A 10,968-nucleotide genomic window follows, 5' to 3' on the forward strand; every position below is an offset into this window, starting at 1 on the left:
ACAACATGTACTTCGGCACTGCTGGTATCACCGCGTTCACTTCCATGGAACGGTGACGCATACTTTGTCGGTCTCTCGGTTCAGTTACGAACACCACACAATACACATCCGGATCGTGATAAACATTCCGGCCCAAAGGTGCCGGGGGCGGAGCCTGGTTATTGCCCCGCGCCACTTGGTGAACTTCTTGCTGCTGCTGCGGCCGATTCTGCTGAGCGAAAACCGGTTGCGCATTCGCCCCGGTTAGCGGTGGCGGTGGTGGCAACGCCTCGAAACCTTGGTCTCTACCATCTTTCATCATGCCTCTCTCCATCAACCTCTTGGTCGAGGAGCAATCTTTTGTTAAGTGGTTTGCTGGCCTAGTTGGATTTGGTGTGTGCCAACGGCACGGCTGATCCATAGTGGATTCCATGGTGTACTTGGCTTGGTCTTGCCACTGCTTTTTCTCAACCCATTGTTTCTTTTGGCCAGCCCACGGCTGCGTTCCGATTTTCTGCCTTTGGCTTTCGCCAGCACCAGAATTGTCCTGCACTGCGGCCACTTGTTGCATTCCGTATCTACTATCTGGAAAATCTTCCCTTCTTTTGTTATGATGGTTATTCCGGTGCTGATCTGGGCGCGGTGGGAACCTTGGCGTAGGATCAGCTTCGATTGCCGGTTGCATTGGATCTCCCAACGCATAGTTATCAGCCACCCAGATCATTTCGCTCAAGGTGGTTGGCATGTTTCTTTCTAACTTTTGTCACAACAGTGAGCCTCTCCGGCACCCATTGCTGAACCAGGCAATTGCCTGTGCTTCAATAACACCCTCGCAAGAGTTACTTGTGGAGTTCCACCGGGTCAGATAATCCCGGTCTGTTTCATTCTCGCGCTGCTGGCACATAGCAAGCTGCTGCGGTATGTTTGGCCTCTGGTATGTACTGCTGAAGTTGCTTACGAACGCTTCTTCAAATTCAAGCCAGCTGTTTATGCTTCCTTTTAGCAAATTGTTAAGCCAAATACGTGCCGGACCCACCAGCACCGACGGTATGTATCTAACCGCCCAACGCCGGCTTGCTCCGCCAGTTGCGGTTCCTCCACCCCCAGCGACATATACCGCGGTGACATAATCCGCAAGCCAATCTTTCGGCTTAGTGGTACCATCGTATGTTTTTGTGTCACGGGGCAACTGAAAGTTGCGTACTGGTGGTTCTTCCCTCATGATCCACGGGCCAAAACATTGTGGACCCGGAGGACCCTCAGCCTCGATCATTTTGGACAAATACACTCTGTCCAGCCTGTGCCGCGCATCTTTATCCGGCAAGTATCTTTCTCCAACACGTTCTCCCAGAGGATTCCGGTAATTTCTGGCTCGCTCCCAACCAGAATCGGCTTCATCATAACGGTTTGGTGCTGTCGCGACACCCCTTTGGTACCTTTGCGCTGCTGCCTCTTGTGCGGCATAGCCCGCTCTTTGTAGGCGATAGTTTTGCCTGGTTTCACCGTTTCCGGTACCATCGTTTCTGGCATAACCGTTTCCGGCATTGCCTGCCCCTTGGATTTTTCTACCGACATCATGTTGCCCGGCTTTCTGTTTTTCGGCCAAAACTGGATCTTACCAGTCATTTGTTGTGCATTCGCATCTTTTTGTCTTCTTTTGCTCGGATGGGGGGACGAAGCCTTCCCATGCGATTTTCTTATGGCATTTCTTGCCGAACGCACCGATTGCGATGCTGCGGCTGCTTGTTGTTTCGGGCTAGCTCTGCATTTTGCGCCTCAATCATATCTAGCATTTCTCTTACCCTAGCTTGCTGTTTTTGCTAAGGCATCACCTGACAAGGAATCACATGCTTCTACCGCAACCCTAGCAGCTTTCAAAGTTTTATCCGACTGCTGTACTTAGGTTTCTCTATCATGCTCAAAGATACCGACGTGCTCTTACCGGAAAGAACTTCCCGACGCAGATCCTGATCTAAGTTACGACCCTTAAGCCGGTTTCCCGTTGCTCTAGCAGGGTTCGCGCTAACGGAAGCAAAGCCATGTGCAGCGTTATACTCACGTAGGGTCAGGTTGAGCTCCTGCTGGGCCTTGACGACATCCGCTGCACTGGAGAGCAGCTTCTGCCACTGTGCCTCTAGTTCGGCTTGGGTAGCCGCGGTGTCGGCGTTGCGCGCGATGGGCGTGGCCAACATGCTCATGGCCGCTTGCAGCGGGGTTGCTGCCGGTGGCACAGTAGAGGTAGCGGCAATGACTTCGTTGCGCTCGGTCGAAGGCTTGGCTGTGCGCGTGGACTTGGTTTGCCTAGCTCCCTCCCCTGCAGTTTCTTTGCCGGCGCCTCCTGTGCCAGCCATCATCACCTTGATGCTGCCGGCAGCGCGGTTGGAGCGCAGCCCGCGTGCAGCTGAAGACCTTGGCGGATCCGGCACCACCAGCACTAGCGTTGGGTACTGGCGCTCCGGCACAGTGCCGAAGTAGATGCGATGGGAGCCGAACTCGAAGATGCGGCCTTTCTTGGGGAAGCGGCCGCTGTTGGCGAAGCAACCCGCATTGTCGTTGACGAAAACCAGCGAGCTGAGGCGCTGGACGAGGCCGGACACCACACGCTCACCGAAGACAGTGAGAAGGCCCGCCCGGATGTGAACTCCAGCAAGCGCAGCTGCTGGCCCCATGGTGGGCGCCAACTGTCGTCGTGGTGTAACAACAAATGTCATGGGATGGCTTAAGTTGGGGCCGAATGTGCGCTAGAGGATCCGGGGGAGGGTTTGGTTAACAGGGAAAGTGGAGAAAAGATACCGGATTGTATTGCTTAACTTAGCTGATGGACAGGGGTTGAAGAATGTACGGTACAATATCTCTCCTATTCGCTACTGATTGTCTGATTGATAGTTTTTGCGCAGGGGTGTGCCCCCTCTCCTTATATAGGGGAGAGGGTGTCTTACAAGGGAAGAACCCCTAATGGAATATTTGAAGAGCTAAGCTAATTTATAAAGCTACTTTGGCCCAGCTGACGCCGGTTCTGTCTTTAATCAGGGACTGCTGACCTCGCCCGGTATCTTTAACGTCAGCAACTGCTTTGGCGTCAGGGCTTCGATTAAAGCTGAAGTGCTTCGCTCATCCTGTCCTTTGGTCCTTGGAGGAATCTTTGACTGGAGTACCGACTTGCTACAGTGAGCTTATACCGCATCTCCGGTACCTTTACCTCTGGGTTCCGGTATCCTGGTCCTTGGTGGCATAAACTCTCTTGCCCCCCGTACTCCGGCATACCCCTCCTAGGATACCGGTTTGTACCAGCTTAGCGTAGCTGAACTTAACCTTTATAATACATATCAATCTTTAATCTGGTTTACAGATAGAATATTATGGCGCATTTGCCATAGTCTTGGCCTACCGGGGGCCACCCCCCCCGACAATACCAATATTGCAATTTCCATCACCACTCACCATATCATTACCTTGTGTCTTGTCACACATTGGTGAAGTGGATGAAGATGAGCGGTCATCACGGCCGGAAGTGGAAGCAATACAATCATCCTCAATAATATTGGACACATCATATTTATCTTGAAGCTTTGTCCATAATTCACGAGTGCTCCCAAAAGGCATGATTGATGAAGTAACTACATTGCTCACAACAATGGAAAACACATGAGAATCAAGAGCATCGAGGCAAGTGTTTTTCTTCTCCTCAAGAGATAAATTTTGGGATCCTTAGGAGAAGAAAAACCCATGTCAAGAGTTCGCTCCATGTCCGGGGAAATACCCCGCAAAATATTAAGCACATAAAGTTTCCATAGATCATAATTTGTGCCATCAAATATAAACAAGTTATTGTGCGCTAATCCCCTAACCGACATCTTTACTCTCATGGTGGTGAAGCCTAAGAATGAGAGACCTTGCTCTGATACCAATTGAAAGGACACGGATGTCGCCTAGAGGGGGGGTGAATAGGCGGTTTAAAACTTATACGAGATGGGCTTAACAAATGCGGAATAAAACTACCATTTACTTTGTCAAGCCCAAAGCCTATATACTATGGTTCACCTATGTGCACCAACAACTTATGCTAAGCAATACAAGAAACTATGTGATAGCAAGATATATAACTTCAAGCACGATGGCTATCACAAAGTGAAGTGCGTAAGTAAAGAGCTCGGGTATAGAGATAACCGAGGCACGCGGGAGACGATGATTTGACCCAAAGTTCACACTCTTGCGAGTGCTAATCTCCGTTGGAGAGGTGCGATGGCTTAGTTCTGCCGAACGCCACAAATGGCCTCACCCCAAGATGCGGGAGTCACACCACACACCGAGCGCCACGAAGGCGCTTCACCTTAGTATCCGGTGACCCTCGCCACAAAGGCCTAGGTCACGGTTCCACTAAGGGATTTCCTTCGAGGCGAAAACCGAGCCTTACAAAAAGGTTGGGGCACACATCCACAACTTAATTGGAGGCTCCCAACAAATCACCACAAAGGCCTAGAATCTGTCTAGGGTTCCAAGAACCCAAGAGTAACAACCTTCTTGCTTTCACCACCACGAATCTTCGTGGAAAGCTCAAACCGATGCACCAAATGCAATGGCAAGTTCCTCACTCTCAAATTCCACCAAAGCTACAAAAGCTATTGGGGGAATAAGAGAGGAAGAACAAAGGAAATTCACTAAGAACTCCAAGATCAAGTTCTAGAGTATTCCACTCACAAAGAGAGGGATTTGATTGGTAGGAATGTAGATCTAGATCTCCTCTTCCTTTTCCCTCAAAAAGATTCAAGAAGCATAGGAGGAGTAGAGGGATATGGCAAGCTCTCAAGGTCAACAATGGTGGAGAGCAAATAGGGGAAGAGATGGCAGCCCAAGGTGGAAGAAGGGGGCTTAAATACCCCCTCCATCTGAAATATGACCGTTTTGGTAGGCTCAGGCCGGATTATATGGGGCCAGATATTTGCAAATATCCGGCCCCCGAAAAATGGCTAAGGACCAGAAAAAACATATATTTTGTTTGGGCCGGATATTCCGGGGGCCGGATAATCCGCCCCCAACTTGGGCCGGAATATCCGCCCCCTGAAAACTGGCAGAAACATCAAACTGAAACGGGCATAATTTTAGCATCCGGACTCCGATTTTGATGATCTTGGGCTCGTTTTGAATCTAGGAACAAGCTATACAAAATCATGCAGGGAACCATCGTAGTACAACAAGGGAGGATATAAATAAATGATGAACGGTTTGACCTATCTAAAAAAGACATACCGGTAAAACCTCCAACCTCAAAAATGCAACAAGTTGCCCGTGCAAAAACCATTCTCGATGAACTAGAGCTTGTCATGAGAATAAGTACAAGCTCTAAAACATCACATGAATAAGATCCAAATAACAACCAAGAAAGATGATGCAAGGATGCAAAGGTTTGAGATCTCCGAAGGATACGACCAAGTTACTCACTTGAGAGCCCTCTTGATAGTACGACAACTAAACTACAAACCGGTCTCCAACTATACCATGAGACCGGTGAGAAAGAAACCCTATCAATAGCAAACCTTAACCTTGCACATTCCTTTTGAGCTTGATGATGACGGTCTTGACCGCAACAAGATGTAACGCCTTTCTTGATTGTGCTTGCTTGATGAAGTCATGCGAATTGCTCCCCCATACTCCACTATGGGAGAGCTTCTTCTTCGGTGCATCTTCACATATCCATGAACACCATATGGATGTCAAGCTTCAAGCATATGATCTCTTCGAGTTGGCTCATCTTGAACTTGCACTTCATTTCTTCATTCTTCATCATGTTGATGTCTTGAAGTAACTTGAGGGCTCACTTCATCTTCATCTTCAAGACATACTTGACACTTGATATCCTTCATCAATTTCTTCTTATTGCAATCTTGAAGCCAACATATGGTTGAAGCATTGCCTATGGACAACTCCTACAAATATAACTCAATGCAAACATTAGTCCATAGGGATTGTCATTAATTACCAAAACCACACTTGGGGGCTCCATGCACTTTCAATCTCCCCCATTTTGGTAATTGATGACAATCTCTTTCAGAGGATATATATGTAATATCCCAGGTTTAGAGGCAACAAAATGAGAGAACACCAAAGTGTGCATTGCATTCATGCATAGAAAATCCGGGGGATTTTCGCGCTTTCAAATAAAACTTACCACGATCCATCGAAGTTTCACTTGACTTGCTGGAATTGAAGTAGACCATCAAGTCAAGCGCTATAAACTTCACTGTGATCTTTGCTAAAACCTTGTTTTGGGTAGAGATGATTTGATCTATGGATTAGATCAAATGGAATTAGATTTACAACAACACATTCTTTAAGAATCAAACTCTAACTTATTAACACTTAAAAGTTAGCAACTACCTTTGTGTGTAATTTAAATTCACTTATAAGTAAGGTAAACCACAGGGTCTAAAGTGCATAAAAGCCACACATTCTTATTTAAATCATAACTTATTAAATATATGAAATATCATAAAACTAAATCCATTTACATTACGAATTATAGATCAAACTATTTGAATAAAATTAACTATGAGTACTTTGAAACTCATATGATCATGCCTTGGTGAAATCAAACCCAACTATCCAAAATTGAGAAACAACCCTCAACCTTGACCTTTTGATCAATATAATAACATAAATCCAATCATACATGATATGGAACACTATTCACAAGTATAAAACCATCCACAAGATATTTAGTAACAAATGCCACTTGGCTATCTAAAAATAAATCATATGAGAGGATAATCTCTATGCCACATGGGATGAAAATATCTACATGACTTGCTTTCCAAGCTTTGCCACCTCATGCTCAAAGGATTGCTATGGATGAGGGCATGACAACCAAGCACCTTACTCATCAAACCAAATCAAGAGTCACCACCTATGTGTCATGATACTAGAGCTTGCCCAAGCCTATAAATAGAGCCACACACTTCATCCATTTCATCACCTTGTAGCATGACACAAGGAAGAGAACACATAGAGCCACTCCATATGAATTAGCTAGGATCAAGATGAAGAAGCTAGGAGGTGGAGGCATACCACAAGATGCAGGTTTATCAGATTTCCTGAAGAACAAGCTACATAAGATTGCAAGGTAGAATTCCTAGGCAAACCATATATTTAGAGGATCATATCATCATCTCTTGAGTAAGATCTTAGGATATTCCAAGATATTGAGAAGTGAGAGAAGTTATAATACTAACCATAGTCATGTTCATACAAGAATATTAGAGAAGTACTAATCCTAGTTGTTCAAGTCAATATTTGATCTTAGAAGTGAGAACCCTATTTCAATAACAATACCTTAGCAAACCAATTCTATAATCATCACAACTTGGTGTTAATTATAAACCCTAAGAATCTAGGATGAGTGTGATGAGAGGAATATTAAAGAGGGATTAGTGAGGAATGAGTGGATCTTGTCTAATGCATGATTATACCTTGTAGATTTAGATCATAAGTTAAACCATATGATTATTAGATCTCATCTATCACATAAGATAATAAGCATATCACTAGTAGTTAACCCAGACCAATCCTCATGCCTACTTATATTGCAATTTAATGAAGAGTATGCAAAACCCTAAACCCTTTCACATAGGATCCACTTCACATAAAATGATATGCCCTACCTTGTGTATCATGGATCATAAGTATAATCCAAGCTAGAAGTTGCTAAGCAAGATTAGTAATTATAGAGTTTAATCAACCATTTTCTCAAACCTTAAGAACTATCATTCACATAAAATCATGAACCAATTCCATTTCCTTTACCATTTGTTAAACCCTAGCTATAATTAAATTATATGTGAATGATCACTATGGTTAAGCACTAGAAAAATAGAATGTGTTCACCATGCACATGTTCTAAATTTCAAATCAATTAAAACATGTTTAATTCCTTAAATTAGCAAAGCAATTGAGATAAACTCTAAAATCATATCTATTTGAATTTTGAATTATGTCTCATAAGAACACAAAATAAATCAATGATAATATGGTTATTTATAAACAAAACCATACAGTAGGTAGCTGAGCAGCACCGCCGTGTTCCAGAGAGTCTCCTGGCAGAAGGAATCGAAGGGGGAAGCTTCCTATCAGCGAAATCGACTCGATCCCTTCCGCTCGGGTTCGTCGGAATCCATGGACTTTCCGTCGTCTCCAACCATCAACGCCTCCGTCGAGCACATCATCATCCTCAGGGTGAGCTTGCGCATCTCAGGAGCCCCTATTTGTGTCGTTTCATCCACCGTACCTCGAGTTAGCCATTTGGCCGGAGTGCGCCGCCGCAGCACATGGTTGCCGGTGATGCTCCGGTGAGTTTCTCGGTAAACCGTCACCACCGTCGTGCTCAGTATAGCAAGGGGAATCGATTAGTACTAGCCACGCATCCCGGGGAGCCCAGAATCGGCATCGCCGTCACGCTCTGACTCGCCGGCGTCAAGCCGCCGGTGATGTCAACGTGACAGTGGGGCCGATGATCTGTTTGACCCAGTCAACTGCCAACGAGGCAGGTGACCTGGCACAGGACCCACCTGTCTGTCTCTGTGTGTGTAATCGAATCGGTATCTTTAGTATTTTCCTTTAATTTCAAATTCCAGTAAATAGGTGAAACTTTGCAAAATCATAGAAATTTCATATTAACTCGGAAAATTATGAATAATATATCAAAATGTTAACAAAAATAAAATCTATCCAAATAAAATATAAAACAAAAATGTGTGTCAAAATAAAAATTCACTTATTTTTAACATTATTAATTATGCCATTTCAATTATTTAACATACAATTTGAATTCAATAATTAATGAAGTTTCAAAATTAAATTTTAACTATTCAGTAACTAAGTAAAATGTTGAGATTAATTTTATTTACCATAATTGCATTAACTTCATTATTAGTGGTAATTCATAAACCCTAAGTGGCATATTACTATTTTCTATTTTCTTTAAATAGTAATAACTCAAGAAAATATTAAAAGCCAATATTATCTTGGTAATTCAAAACTTATTTACTTAAGCATTCTTAGTTAACAAGTTATTATTATTTTAAAACCTAATAATAATTAGGAAACCCTGATTTCCAATTAAACCCTAATTAGTACTTATTTTAATTGTTAAACCCTTATCTCTGAATTAAACCTAATTAGGAGTTACCCTAATTATTAATTCTTGTGGAAGTTAATCAATGTCAAACAATCACTAATTTTAATTCAAAGTAGTTAGTAACTACACCTATATTTCCAATCATCATTTTAGGAGTTGTACCATAATTTAGAAACCCTAGTTTCAATTTGAGTAAGACCTTGATCCCATTATTTCATGTGATCATCCTAAATTAGTGCAACCCTGAAACCCTAGGGGTTTAGCCCATACAATTATATCCACCTCACCTTTAGGTGTAGAAACTTAATAAACAACCAATGAGTGCATACTCATGATCCACTAAAATAAAACTAGGTACAATTCACAGGAGACTATCATCTCATGTGTTTATTTCTAGTTAACACTTGTATGATCCACTAGTACCACTTAATTATAAACCCTAGCTTGCTAACCTCACATTGACACCATTCATCACCATACCACACCATTAGAATCAACCTCAACCATCATAATTTAGTAGAACCATAATTATGAACCCTAGCATCAACCTTGTGTAATAATTCACAACACATGTTACTATTCCACTAAACCCTACTTAAGGATCATAAACCACTTAGCTTGGAAACCATTAGTGATTTCTTAGTGAAACAAATAGGAAGTTATAGTAAACCCTAATAGCTAATTATAGAACCATCTTAATAACCATCCTTTGATATGATGCTTAGAAGAAACCATAGCAATAAACCTACCAATACTTGCTATATATAAACCCATTCTACTTAAAGAACCCAACGTACTAGTTCCTATTAGAGAACAAAATGACTCCAATAGTAAACCCTAGAAAGCCATAGCTCCTACGTATAGTAGTTCATATTCTTATTTAACCTATTCTTCAAAAGTTATTCTTTTGAAGTACAAATGTCAATCAAACCTTAGAAGCCCTAAACCTTCTTTGAAATACTCATTACTTCTTAAACAACATGTTCTTCAAAAGTTATTCTTTTGAAGTATAGTATAAGTAATCATCAACCATGTTCTGTAGAACTTAAAATTGACAACTATTCTTTACATACTATTCCATCACTATTCTTATGTGTATGATTGTTATGATGCCTTATATCACTTGGTTATGATGCTAATATAACCAAACCATAATAAGAACCTTGTTTGAGAACCATTCTAAAAGTGCAACCAACCCTAAAGAAATCTTTACAACTCATACATCCTAAATCATCGAGGTTATTACGCTCGGGACGATTGCATCTCATACTATGCATTATAGCATCTTTGCAAGTTCTTTAAACATTGTCCTTACCGAACGATGATGGTATTTCAGCATTTGGAGTTATCACGTATCGAAGCTTTTGCCTACATAATCTTGCAGTCAAGAAAGGAAAGGTCATCGCTTGCTCATGTCATTTTATTATTTGTATCAAACTATATGCAAAGTACTATACTTATCACTCATGCATTGAAAAGCAAAGTATTATTTTACAATTATGAATATGACTATGTGGTGGGCAATGGAACCATGGTATGTGTTGATATGGTGGAGGTTCCATTGCATGGGTACTACTCATCTAGGACTAAGTACCAATGACGTCCAGTGATTCTAGCGCCGTACATATCGCGTTATCCATAAGATCTATAATGGCTCTGGGGAAGTCAGCTGTATCTTTTCCCTTCTGCACGCCAACGGATTGGTAGAGCCGCGGGGTGCTGGAGGCACTGCCGTAGGTTGGGATAGCCTTTTAAATCCCCATCCGTGTGTGATGTCGGGCTCTACGATCTATGATGGATTGTCCAAAGTACACCGTGAGTAAAGCCGTATTATCGGGAGAAGTCTACTGGGGGTGTACGGG

The sequence above is a fragment of the Lolium rigidum genome, chromosome 7, assembly GCF_022539505.1.
Source record: "Lolium rigidum isolate FL_2022 chromosome 7, APGP_CSIRO_Lrig_0.1, whole genome shotgun sequence".
Lineage (NCBI taxonomy): Eukaryota > Viridiplantae > Streptophyta > Magnoliopsida > Poales > Poaceae > Lolium > Lolium rigidum.